We start from the raw sequence: 14397 nt of genomic DNA, 5'->3' as shown, positions 1-14397 counted from the left end.
TTCCGGAATTATTTGAACAGACCTCATAAGTTTCTGCCCCGTTACTGGGATACCTGGTGATGCTGGCCCGCAAGAGTGTTAAAAAACAGCAGCAGACAGTAATATACGGGTTTGCTTGGCAAGCAGAAAAATAGTGACTCGCTGATAGCACCATGGACAGTTGGAGGTCCGATCTTACCTAGGATGTATGAACGCTGTGTTGGGCCGAATATTGCTCGAGGGCAGCATCCTAGCCTGCGGGGCGCTACAGGCGCCATCACGTCAACTGGAATCCAATTTCAGCTACTCTTTTTTATTTTTTTTTTATTTTTTTATTTTTATTTTTATTTATTTATTTATTTTTGGTCATTAGTCTACTGACTGGTTTGATGCGGCCCGCCACCAATTCCTTTCCTGTGCTAACCTCTTCATTTCAGAGTAGCACCTGCAACCTACGTCCTCAATTATTTGCTTCACATATTCCAATCTCTGTCTTCCTCTACAATTTTTGCCCTCTACAGCTCCCTCTAGTACCATGGAAGTCATTCCCTCATGTCTTAGCAGATGTCCTAACATTCTGTCCCTTCTCCTTATCAGTGTTTTCCACATATTCCTTTCCTCTCCGATTCTGCGTAGAACCTCCTCATTCCTTACCTCATCAGTCCACCTAATTTTCAACATTCGTCTATAGCACCACATCTCAAATGCTTTGACTCTCTTCTGTTCCGGTTTTCCCACAGTCTATGTTTCACTACTATACAATGCTGTACTCCAGACGTACATTCTCAGAAATTTCTTCATCATATTAAGGCTGGTATTTGACATTAATAGACTTTTCTTGGCCAGAAATGCCTTTTCTGCCATAGCGAGTGTGCTTTTGATGTCCTCCTTGCTCTGTCCGTCATTGGTTATTTTACTGCCTAGGTGGCAGAATTCTTTAACTTCATTGACTTCGTGACCATCAATCCTGATGTTAAGTTTCTCGCTGTTCTCATTTCTACTACTTCTCATTACCTTCGTCTTTCTCTGATTTACTCTCAAACCATACTGTGTACTCATTAGACTGTTCATTCCGTTCAGCAGATCATTTAATTCTTCTTCACTTTCACTCAGGATAGCAATGTCATCAGCGAATCGTATCATTGATATCCTTTCACCTTGTATTTTAATTCCACTCCTGAACCTTTCTTTTATTTCCATCATTGCTTCCTCGATGTACAAATTGAAGAGTAGGGGTGACAGCCTTGTCTTACACCCTTCTTAATACGAGCACTTCGTTCTTGATCGTCCACTCTTATTATTCCCTCTTGGTTGTTGTACATATTGTATATGACCCGTCTCTCCCTATAGCTTACCCCTACTTTTTTCAGAATCTCGAACAGCTTGCACCATTTTATATTGTCGAACGCTTTTTCCAGGTCGACAAATCCTATGAAAGTGTCTTGATTTTTCTTTAGCCTTGCTTCCATTATTAGCCGTAACATCAGAATTGCCTCTCTCGTCCCTTTACTTTTCCTAAAGCCAAACTGATCGTCACCTAGCGCATTCTCAATTTTCTTTTCCATTCTTCTGTATATTATTCTTGTAAGCAGCTTCGATGCATGAGCTGTGAAGCTGATTGTGCGATAATTCTCGCACTTGTCAGCTCTTGCCGTCTTCGGAATTGTGTGGATGATGCTTTTCCGAAAGTCAGATGGTATATCGCCAGACTCATATATTCTACACACCAACGTGAATAGTCGTTTTGTTGCCACTTCCCCCAATGATTTTAGAAATTCTGATGGAATGTTATCTATCCCTTCTGCCTTATTTGACCGTAAGTCCTCCAAAGCTCTTTTAAATTCCGATTCTAATACTGCATCCCCTATCTCTTCTAAATCGACTCATGTTTCTTCTTCTATCACATCAGACAAATCTTCACCCTCATAGAGGCTTTCAATGTATTCTTTCCACCTATCTGCACTCTCCTCTGCATTTAACACTGGAATTCCCGTTGCACTCTTAATGTTACCACCGTTGCTTTTAATGTCACCAAAGGTTGTTTTGACTTTCCTGTATGCTGAGTCGGTCCTTCCGACAATCATATATTTTTCGATGTCTTCACATTTTTCCTGCAGCCATTTCGTCTTAGCTTCCCTGCACCTCCTATTTATTTCATTCCTCAGCGACTTGCATTTCTGTATTCCTGATTTTCCCGGAACATGTTTGTACTTCCTTCTTTCATCAATCAATTGAAGGATTTCTTCTGTTACCAATGGTTTCTTCGCAGCTACCTTCTTTGTACCTATGTTTTCCTTTCCAACTTCTGTGATGGCTCTTTTTAGAGATGTCCATTAAAAAAAAAATGGTTCAAATGGCTCTGAACACTATGGGACTTAACATCTGTGGTCATCAGTCCCCTAGAACTTAGAACTACGTAAACCTAACTAACCTAAGGACATCACACACACATCCATTCCCGAGGCAGGATTCGAACCTGCGACCGTAGCAGTCGCGCGGTTCCGGCCTAGAACCGCTAGACCACCGCGGCCGGCAGATGTCCATTCCTCTTCAACTGTACTGCCTACTGCGCTATTCCTTATTGCTGTATCTATAGCGTTAGAGAACTTCAAACGTATCTCGTCATTCCTTAGTACTTCCGTATCCCACTGCTTTGCGTATTGATTCTTCCTGACTAATGTCTTGAACTTGAGCCTACTCTTCATCACTACTATATTGTGATCTTAGTCTATATCTGCTCCTGGGTACGCCTTACAATCCAGTATCTGATTTCGGAATCTCTGTCTGACCATGATGTAATATAATTGAAATCTTCCCGTATCTCCCGGCCTTTTCCAAGTATACCTCCTCCTCTTGTGATTCTTGAACAGGGTATTCACTATTACTATCTGAAACTTGTTACAGAACTCAATTAGTCTTTCTCCGCTTTCATTCCTTGTCCCAAGCCCATATTCTCCTGTAACCTTTTCTTCTACTCCTTCCGCTACAACTGCATTCCAGTCGCCCATGGCTATTAGATTTTCGTCCCCCTTTACATACTGCATTACCCTTTCAATACCCTCATACACTTTCTCTATCTGTTCATCTTCAGCTTGCGACGTCGGCATGTATACCTGAACTATCGTTGTCGGTGTTGGTCTGCTGTTGATTCTGATTAGAACAACCCGGTCACTGAACTGTTCACAGTAACACACCCTCTGCCCTACCTTCCTACCGTTGCAGAAATCGAGCTTGCTCGGGGGACCATTCGACGATTGTCTGCCTATGTAGCGGACTAAGCGTTGATACTTTTTGTAACGAGTAGTAACTTGGTTCTTATGTGAGGTGTGACCCACAGCTTCCTGGCTCCTTACGGGCCTAGCTGGTATTTGTCGTGGCTTCTCCGATTTGCTGTCGTGAGACATACACAATGCATTTATCTACCAGGCTGTTTTTAACTGATTTTATGGACACACATCCACAATTTGTGGTGAGCGTGAATTATAATTTGATTTGGTTTTCCAGTGACCACATTACTGAGTTGCATGGCTAGGTTGTTTGTGTACACAATCTGCTCTATCAAATACTCTGAATCGTCAAAGAAACTGATATAGGCATGTGTATTCGAATACAGAGATGTATAAACAGGCGGAATACGGCGCTGCGGTCGGGAACGCCCACACTCCTGGAAATTGAAATAAGAACACCGTGAATTCATTGTCCCAGGAAGGGGAAACTTTATTGACACATTCCTGGGGTCAGATACATCACATGATCGCACTGACAGAACCACAGGCACATAGACACAGGCAACAGAGCATGCACAATGTCGGCACTAGTACAGTGTATATCCACCTTTCGCAGCAATGCAGGCTGCTGTTCTCCCATGGAGACGATCGTAGAGATGCTGGATGTAGTCCTGTGGAACGGCTTGCCATGCCATTTCCACCTGGCGCCTCAGTTGGACCAGCGTTCGTGCTGGACGTGCAGACCGCGTGAGACGACGCTTCATCCAGTCCCAAACATGCTCAATGGGGTACAGATCCGGAGATCTTGCTGGCCAGGGTAGTTGACTTACACCTTCTAGAGCACGTTGGGTGGCACGGGATACATGCGGACGTGCATTGTCCTGTTGGAACAGCAAGTTCCCTTGCCGGTCTAGGAATGGTAGAACGATGGGTTCGATGACGGTTTGGATGTACCGTGCACTATTCAGTGTCCCCTCAACGATCACCAGTGGTGTACGGCCAGTGTAGGAGATCGCTCCCCACACCATGATGCCGGGTGTTGGCCCTGTGTGCCTCGGTCGTATGCAGTCCTGATTGTGGCGCTCACCTGCACGGCGCCAAACACGCATACGACCATCATTGGCACCAAGGCAGAAGCGACTCTCATCGCTGAAGACGACACGTCTCCATTCGTCCCTCCATTCACGCCTGTCGCGACACCACTGGAGGCGGGCTGCACGATGTTGGGGCGTGAGCGGAAGACGGCCTAACGGTGTGCGGGACCGTAGCCCAGCTTCATGGAGACGGTTGCGAATGGTCCTCGCCGATACCCCAGGAGCAACAGTGTCCCTAATTTGCTGGGAAGTGGCGGTGCGGTCCCCTACGGCACTGCGTAGGATCCTACGGTCTTGGTGTGCATCCGTGCGTCGCTGCGGTCCGGTCCCAGGTCGACGGGCACGTGCACCTTCCGCCGACCACTGGCGACAACATCGATGTACTGTGGAGACCTCACGCCCCACGTGTTGAGCAATTCGGCGGTACGTCCACCCGGCCTCCCGCATGCCCACTATACGCCCTCGCTCAAAGTCCGTCAACTGCACATACGGTTCACGTCCACGCTGTCGCGGCATGCTACCAGTGTTAAAGACTGCGATGGAGCTCCGTATGCCACGGCAAACTGGCTGACACTGACGGCGGCGGTGCACAAATGCTGCGCAGCTAGCGCCATTCGACGGCCAACACCGCGGTTCCTGGTGTGTCCGCTGTGCCGTGCGTGTGATCATTGCTTGTACAGCCCTCTCGCAGTGTCCGGAGCAAGTATGGTGGGTCTGACACACCGGTGTCAATGTGTTCTTTTTTCCATTTCCAGGAGTGTATATAAGATAACCGTCTGGCGCAGTCGTTAGATCGGCTACTGCTGCTACAATGGCGGGTTATCAAGATTTAAGGAAGTTTGAATGTGATGTTAAAGTAGGCACCTGAGAGATGGGACACAGCATGTCCGAGATAGCGATGAAGTGGGGATTTTGCCGTACGACCGTTTCTCGAGTGTACCGTGAATACCAGGAATCTGGTAAAACATCAAAACTCCGCTCCGGAAAAAAAAATCATGCAAGAACACAATCAACTACAACTGAAGAGAATCGTTCAACGTGGCAGAAGTGCAAACTTCCGCAAATTGCTGCAGATTTCAATGCTGGACCATCAACAAGTGTCAGCTGGCGAACCATTCAACGAAACATCTTCGATATAAGCTTTCGGAGCGGAGGGCCCACTCGTGTACCCTTGATAACTGCACGACATAAGCTCTACTCCTCGCCTGGGCCCTGGAACCGTCAACACCGACTTAGGGCTGTTGATGACTGGAAACATGTTGCCTGCTCGGACGATTCTCGTTTCAGATTGTATCGAGCGGATGGGTATGGAGGTAACCTCTTGAATCCATGGATCCTGCATATCAGCAGAGGACTGTTCAAGCTGGTGGAAGCTCTGTAATGGTGTGGGGCGTGTGCAGTTGAAGTAATATGGGACCCCCTTATACATCTAGATACTCCTTTGACAGGTGAAAAATGGTTCAAATGGCTCTGAGCACTATGGGACTTAACATTGCCGGCCGCGGTGGTCTCGCGGTTCTAGGCGCTCAGTCCGGAGCTGCGCGACTGCTACGGTCGCAGGTACGAATCCTGCCTCGGGCATGGATGTGTGTGATGTCCTTAGGTTAGTTAGGTTTAAGTAGTTCTAAGTTCTAGGGGACTGATGACCACTGATGTTAAGTCCCATAGTGCTCAGAGCCATTTGAATCACTTAACATCTATGGTCATCAGTCCCCTAGAACTTAGAACTACTTAAACTTAACTAACGTAAGGACAGCACACAACACCCAGTCATCACGAGGCAGAGAAAATCCCTGACACCGCCGGGTCTGACAGGTGACATACGTAGGCATCCTGTCTGATCAGCTGCATCCATTCATGTCCATTGTGCATCCGACGGGTTTGGGCAATTCCAGCAGGACAATTCGACACCCCACACGTCTTGAATTGTTACAGAGCGGCTCCAGGAACTCTCTTCTGAGTTTAAACACCAAACTGCCCAGATGCAAACATTATTGAGCATGTCTGGGATGCCTTGCAACATGCTGTTCAGAAGAGATCTCTACCCCCTCGTGCTGTTTCGGACTTATGGGCAGCCATGCAGCATTCATGGTGTCAGTTCCCTCCAGCACTGCTTTAGACATCAATCGAGTGGTCGCCACGTCGTGCTGCGGAACTTCTGCGCGCCCGCGGGGGCTCTAAACGATATCAGGCAGGTGTACAACTTTCTCTGGCTCTTCAGTATTTCTATAAACTACCTCTCTGGCGCTCAATAGCCTTCTTTAATTCATTGGTGATGTACTTTATTAGAATATAATTTAACGTAGTTACTGTTATAGTTAACCGTAAGTTACCTGTTTGGTGTATGATCTGTTCATTACTCGTCCCTCTTCATTAATTGCTTGGTGTTTCGGTATTTTGTTGGAATTAGTTTGAACGCTTTGCTTTCCAAACTCCTTTAATTCATTGGTGTTTTGTATTTACCTACGATAGCGTTTAACGATTTGAGTGCTTGTGAAACGCGTTCTATTCATTGGTGTTTTGTATTTTATTAAAACTGTGTTGAACTCTGATTCTACGTATGTGTTGGAAGACCGATTAGGCATGATAGAATGCCTTTATCGAATCCACGGGCAAACCCGGAAAGGTTTTGGCTGCTCTTGTGGCATTCACCAAATCAATTTTCAATGTAAACTCGTCGTACATCTCTGCAAAAGTTGAATCTGTTTTGCTAAGACAGATGACCTGCAGCTTCTAGTAAATCCACGTTACATGTCATCAGGTGTTTTCGGAACTAGCAACCTGTCTAATAACAACTCGTATTTTGTGGTTTGCTTGTTTGCGTTTCTGCTGCCGAGTCTTGCTAATCCCTTCTATATATTTGGTCAGCTGTTGTCTTTGTTTGCCTACCTGTAAACCCAGAAGTTAAGCATTTGCCTTGCTTTGGTATTTCAGTTGTATGCGGTACCAGTAAGGGATCTTTATATTTATTACTAGCTTAGCGCCCGCTGCTTCACTCGTCGTGGACTTTATGGTTTGAACTAATTTATTTCTTTGTCTTTCTTTTATCGGATTTTTATATTGCTGACAGATTGCAGCACTTTCAAAATTTTTCACCCCAATTAATGCCACAGACGCATAGTCATTGCCGAACGTACTGACCAGAAGCGATTCTGGTAGCTGGAGTCGGTGGTTTTTGTTAGTGCTGCCTTTTGAGTTCTTGTGCTGATATTTCCATGCAAATTCCATCCCCTAACGCATATTTCTTTACTTCTAACCGAGAAGTGAAATACCAATTTTCATAAATTTTGTTTTAAATTTTTTATCATATAACCAAATATTTTCTTAAAAACTTTCGTCCCCTATTTTGCTCCCTTTGGGGACGAATTTACAAAAATACTGAAACAAGTATTTTTTTAGTTTCCAACCGAGAAGTCAAATACTAATTTTCACAGTTGTAGCTTTAGTGGTACTTTAAAAATGATTCATTAAAAAAAACTTTCACCCACAATGTTACGCCTTTTATGACTGAATTTCCAAAAACGCCGAAACAAGTATTTTGTATTTCTTTCTGATAAGCCAAATAACAAATTTCGTAGTTCTAGCTTCAAAACTAACTGATTAGCACCATATTTTGAGAAAACCTTTCATTCGCTACTTCACCACATTAGGGGTAGAATTTTCAACAATTCCTCACTAAATCACGCTTACAGTATAAGATGAACACCTTTAGTAGTTTGGGCTGGGCAATGATGAGTCATTGAATCAGTCAGACCCTTTTTGATCCCCTTAGGGATTGAATTTCCATAAACATTGAAACACATGTTTCTTTATTTGTAGCAGAGGAGCCAAACAGAAATTTTCATAAATTTACCTTTAAAATTGCATACATAATGAGATTTTTCATAAAACCTTTCACTACCTATTCCATCTCAAAAGGGGTGATCCTTCATAATCAGAAAAACAGATATGTTTTTATTTCTAACTGAGAAGTCAAAATACCAATTTTCATAGATTTAGCTTTAAAAATGATTCAGTAATACTTCTATAATTATTTATTTATAAGAAGTTCACTCACTATTTTTACCCCATTAGTGGTTAAATTTAAAAAGTGCTGTTAGCCGACCCCCCCCCCCCTCCCGTCACCCACCCTCTGCATCAGCTAAGACCTGAAGATGGCGATGTGAGCCTCCGATACTGGTAGCCATACAGTAAATGACATCATAAGAAGGGTGTAGGGGTTTAATTTCCTTACATAAGTTAACAGCCGTCGTTCCCAGACCACCAGTCATAAGGATGAACATACAAAAAATAAATCCGATCAATATGCTCTATATATTATACCGTTTTGTGCTAACGGACACGTAAATTACACAGCATTAGCGACAACTGGTAGGACAAATGGGACACTTGTTGTGTAAATAATGTACTTAACAGCCAAAGGAAGTACATTTATTTAAGCCACTATGCCTCAGATGAGACATTGATTCTGTAGTCATTACGAAGGATATTACAAGAGAACTTGAAACTGTTGCATGTACGTTGAAGAACTTCTGCACAAGTCTGCTACCAGAGAATTCAACTCTATAGCATACATCCTTCCTTCTTCCATTAAAGAAGGTTGTATAGATTTAGGAACCAGGTTTTAAATTGTAAGACGTTTCCAATGGCAGATGTAGACTCTGACCACAATAATTGGTTATGAACTGTAGATTAAAACTGAAGAAACAGCAAAAAGTTGGGAATTTAAGGAGATGGGTCCTGGATAAACTGACTGAACTAGAGGCTGTACAGAGATTCAGGGAGAGCATAAGGGAACAATTGACAGGAATGGGGGAAAGAAATATAGTAGAAGAAGAATGGGTGGCTTTGAGGGATGAAGTAGTGAAGGCAGCAGACGATCAAGAAGGTAAAAAGGCGAGGGCTAGAACAAATCCTTGGGTAACAGAAGAAATATTGAATTTAATTGATTAAAGGAGAAAATATAAAAATGCAGTAAACGAAGCAGGCAAAAAGGAATACAAACGTCTCAAAAATGAGATCGACATGAAGTGCAAAACTGCTAAGCAGGCATGGCTAGAGGACAAATGTAAGGATGTAGACGGTTATCTCACTAGGGGTAAGATAGATACTGCCTACAGGAAAATTAAAGAGACCTTTGGAGAGAAGAGAATCACCTGTATGAATATCAAGAGCTCAGATGGAAACCCAGTTCTAAGCAAAGAAGGGAAAGCAGAAAGATGGAAGGAGTATATAGAGGGTCCATACAAGGGCAATGTACTTGAAAACAATATTATGGAAGTGGAAGAGGATGTAGAGGAAGATGACATGGGAGATACGATACTGCGTGAAGAGTTTGACAGAGCACTGAGAGACTTGAGTCGAAACAAGGCCCCGGGAGTAGACAACATTCCATCACAACTACTGACGGCCTTGGGAGAGCCAGTCATGACAAAACTCTACCATCTGGTGAGCAAGATATATGAGACAGGCGAAATACCCACAGACTTCAAGAAGAATATAATAATTCCAATCCCAAAGAAGGCAGGTGTTGACAGATGTGAAAATTACCGAACTATCAGTTTAATGAGGCACAGCTGAAAAATACTAACGCGAATTCTTTACAGACGAATGGAAAAACTGGTAGAAGCCGACCTCGGGGAAGATCAGTTTGCATACCGTAGAAATATTGGAACACGTGAGGCAATACTGACCCTAGGAATTATCTTCGAAAATAGACTAAGAAAAGGCAAACCTACGTTTCTAGCATTTGTAGACTCAGAGAAAGCTTTTGATAATGTTGACTGGAATAATCTGTTTCAAATTCTGAAAGTGGCACCGGTAAAATACAGGGAGCGAAAGGCCATTTACAATTTGTACAGAAACCATATGGCAGTTATAAGAGTCGAGGGGCATGAAAGGGAATTAGTGGTTGGGAAGGGAGTGAGACAGGGTTGTAGCCTCTCCACGATGTTATTCAATCTCTATATTGAGCAAGCAGTAAAGGAAACAAAAGAAAAGTTCGGAGTTGGTATTAAAATTAATGGAGAAGAAATAAAACCTTTGAGGTTCGCCGATAACATTGTAATTCTGTCAGAGACAGCAAAGGACATGGAAGAGCAGTTGAATGGAATGGGCAGTGTCGTGAAAGGAGGATATAAGAGGAACATCAACAAAAGCAAAACAAAGATAATGGATTGTAGTCGAATTAAGTCGGGTGATGCTGGGGGAATTAGATTAGGAAATAAAACGCTTAAAGTAGTAAATGAGTTTCGCTATTTTGGAACAAAATAACTGATGATGGTCGAAGTAGAGAGGATATAAATGTAGACTGGTAATGGCAAGGAAGGCGTTTCTGAAGAAGAGAAATTTATTAACATCGAGTATAGATTTAAGTGTTCAAATGGTTCAAATGGCTCTGAGCACTATGGGACTTAACATCTGAGGTCATCAGTCCCCTAGAACTTAGAACTATTTAAACCTAACTAACCTAAGGACATCACACACATCCACGCCCGAGTGAGGATTCGAACCTGCGACCGTAGCGGTCCCGCGGTTCCAGACTGAAGCGCCTAGAACCGCTCGGCCACACCGGCCGGCAGATTTAAGTGTCAGGAAGTCGTTTCTGAAAATATTTGCATGGAGTGTAGCCATGTATGGAAGTGAAAGGTGGACGATAAACAGTTTAGACAAGAAGGGAACAGAAGCTTTCGAAATGTCGTGCTACAGAAGAATGATGAAGATTACATGGGTCGATCACATAACTAATGAGGAGGTATTGAATGGAATTGGTTAGAAGAGAAATTTGTGGCACATCTTGACTAGGAGATGGGATCGCTTGGTAAGACATATTCTGAGGCATCAAGGGATCACCAATTTAGTATTGGAGGGCAGCGTGGAGGGTAAAAATCGTAGAGGGAGACCAAGAGATGAATACACTAAGCAGATTCAGAAGGATGTAGGTTGCAGTAGGTTCTGGGAGATGAAGACTCTTCCACAGGATAGAGTAGCATGGAGAGCTGCATCAAACCAGTCTCTGGACTGAAGACCACAACAACAATAACAGCATACATCCCAAGACTGAAGAAACGATGTGTTCTCCTTGGAGATAAGATGGTAGTGATCGCTGATACGAAGAATGTCTTACCTGAATATTTACGTCTGCAATCACAATTACAATGCTTAGACAACAATTAACAGAAAATGAATGGCCGAGAGGCTTCAATGGATTAACTTACACAGCAAGTAAGCAGCTATAGGAGATTAGTATGTGTTGCTGATTTGTGTTGACTTCTCTGTTGATGGGTGGTGAAAGACAATAACTGCAAGGAACAGAGCAAATAAATTAGGAAGTAGGTCGTGTATGTAAGAATGGTACGTATTGGCAACTACTGTATGTTTAGGAAGCTGTCAATATTTAATCGGCTGTTATGGAGAAACTTACGCAATTTGAGAGTCTCCAAGGAGCAGTGAGGGGAACATCCGCTCCTTGGAACTTCACTTACTGTCGTAAAGTAGGGTGAAATTTAAAAAAAGTAAAAACTTAGAAAAAATAAAGCAAATGGCGCATAAGTTATGCAGAACTACAGCACTTAAATCAGTGACGTTAAGTTTGCCTTTCATCGCATGTATAGAGAAGACTACTGTTTCTTTTGCATAAAAATGTTGTAATTTCGAACTTGACGGTGAGACTAATGGGGTGGATTCGATTAGTCACAAGTGTTTCAAATATCGTGTACGTATAGCAACATATAATGTCCTCCACTAACTGAAGAGTTACTATGACGTTCCACGAATTATGGAAGAAAAATGTAATTTGTTAATGTTGATAATCGAAGTCTACTGACATGAGTAGCTCCAGAACGAGTTGTGTAGCTGATGCTCTATTTCCACACAGCGATGGAAGTACATATAAGATCTCACAAAATTAAATCTCATCCTAAATTTGAGTCCAAAGAAACACCATTTGGATTCCTATAATGTATGTGGAGTCTAAAAGCGGGGAGTACAACGTAGCGCGCGTTACAGTTGATGTCAACTTGTATCTTCAAACGCAAAATAGTCCAATACTCAGGGAAGGAGCGTAGGGGAGCTGATGCAGGAATCCTGTATCGCCGTTTTTTTCAAGGTCCTAGTGGAAGTGACTTGCCATTTCTGTCCTCCGACCTGTTATGAAGTGTCACGTTGTGGCAAAGCAGGATTGGCCCACACCATCTTATCATAGAATGAAGGCTTTCACGATCGGATCACACAGTTGCTGATAAACCTTTTGGGATGTGAGGTCATGGTCCAAGAAACTCTTCTGTCCCTGATATTTTGTCCAGAACTGCGCTGGACATCTTCAGAGGCGCTCCTCCTCTGAGTCTTGCCGACTGACTGGTCCGATGTCCGAGAGCGACATGTATGCTCTAAGAATGGGGGCGTGGTCAAAGTAACACGTGATCAGCAGACACAGTTCTCGTCAAAGATAAAACTTAACTATCGATTGTCATCTTTCAAAAATAAAACTGTCTAGCCATTCTGCAAAGCTACTGTCCATATGTCGCTAAGTTCCGTTGTCTCCTCTGTTCTATTAAAACTATCCTGATGGTTATAAATATCAATGGCTTCTCTGCATAGACGTGGATAATAATTTGACGTTGTAGATAAAATTTCGGTTTCAGAAAATTTCTACATCTATATCTACATCTACATGATTACTCTGCAATTCACATTTAAGTGCTTGGCAGAGGGTTCATCGAACCACAATCATACTATCTCCCTACCATTCCACTCCCGAACAGCGCGCGGGAAAAACGAACACCTAAACCTTTCTGTTCTAGTTCTGATTTCTCTTATTTTATTTTGATGGTCATTCCTACCCATGTAGGTTCGGCTCAACAAAATATTTTCGCATTCGGAAGAGAAAGTTGGTGACTGAAATTTCGTAAATCTCGCCGCGACGAAAAACGTCTTTGCTTTAATGACTTCCATCCCAACTCGCGTATCATAACTGCCACACTCTCTCCCCTATTACGTGATAATACAAAACGAGCTGCCCTTTTTTGCACCCTTTCGATGTGCTCCGTCAATCCCACCTGGTAAGGATCCCACACTGCGCAGCAATATTCTAACAGAGGACGAACGAGTGTAGTGTAAGCTGTCTCTTTAGTGGACTTGTTGCATCTTCTAAGTGTCCTGCCAATGAAACGCAACCTTTGGCTCGCCTTCTCCCCAATATTATCTATGTTGTCTTTCCAACTGAAGTTGTTCGTAATTTTAACACCCAGGTACTTAGTTGAATTGACAGCCTTGAGAATTGTACTATTTATCGAGTAATCGAATTCCAACGTATTTCTTTTGGAACTCATGTGGATCACCTCACACTTTTCGTTATTTAGCGTCAACTGCCACCTGCCACACCATACAGCAGTCTTTTCTAAATCGCTTTGCAACTGATACTGGTCTTTGGATGACCTTACTAGAAGGTAAATTACAGCATCATCTGCGAACAACCTAAGAGAACTGCTCAGATTGTTTTCCTGACTGAAGATCATGCTCTGCTACAGCTGATTTCTCTATTTTTCCTAGTCGGTAAAGACTTTTGTGCTCTTTTAGCCGTGTATTTACTGTCCTTCTTGTATTTCCAGTATAAACTACCACATGTACCGGTACACGGAATTTTATATACACCATATGTCAACAGAGAAGGGCGTTTCTCCTACACAGATCGGAGTACTTGGCTGATTTTCTTTGTAGGTCTAAAGACGGGTCTGATGTCATGTTTCTGTAAAATCTCACCTATCTGATCCATTACATTTTTAATAAAATAGAAAGGATCAGGCTTGTTTTGCATGGTCAATCCTGGCTTGCAAGAGAAATTACACAAAGTATCCACAGCGTACATATCGATATGGTGGACACCTTGACACTCGTAAGTGTTATAACTCTGATGGTATGGAGTTCTTCGTCAAGATCCAGGACATACCTAAATTTGATGTGCAGAATACCACAATGTTGGTTCATGTTTATGGTCTGGAGAAGAAAAGCAAATCTGATGAGCAAGAGGAGCATATTCTCGTCGGCCCCCTCCAAATGTCAAAATTTGCTGGTAAACGTGAGTTGCATGTAAATATGCT

This window comes from Schistocerca nitens, chromosome 7 (genome assembly GCF_023898315.1).
Source record: "Schistocerca nitens isolate TAMUIC-IGC-003100 chromosome 7, iqSchNite1.1, whole genome shotgun sequence".
NCBI classification, from domain to species: Eukaryota; Metazoa; Arthropoda; class Insecta; order Orthoptera; family Acrididae; genus Schistocerca; species Schistocerca nitens.
The sequence above is the reverse complement of the archived record's forward strand: the minus strand, read 5'-3'. Positions refer to the sequence as shown.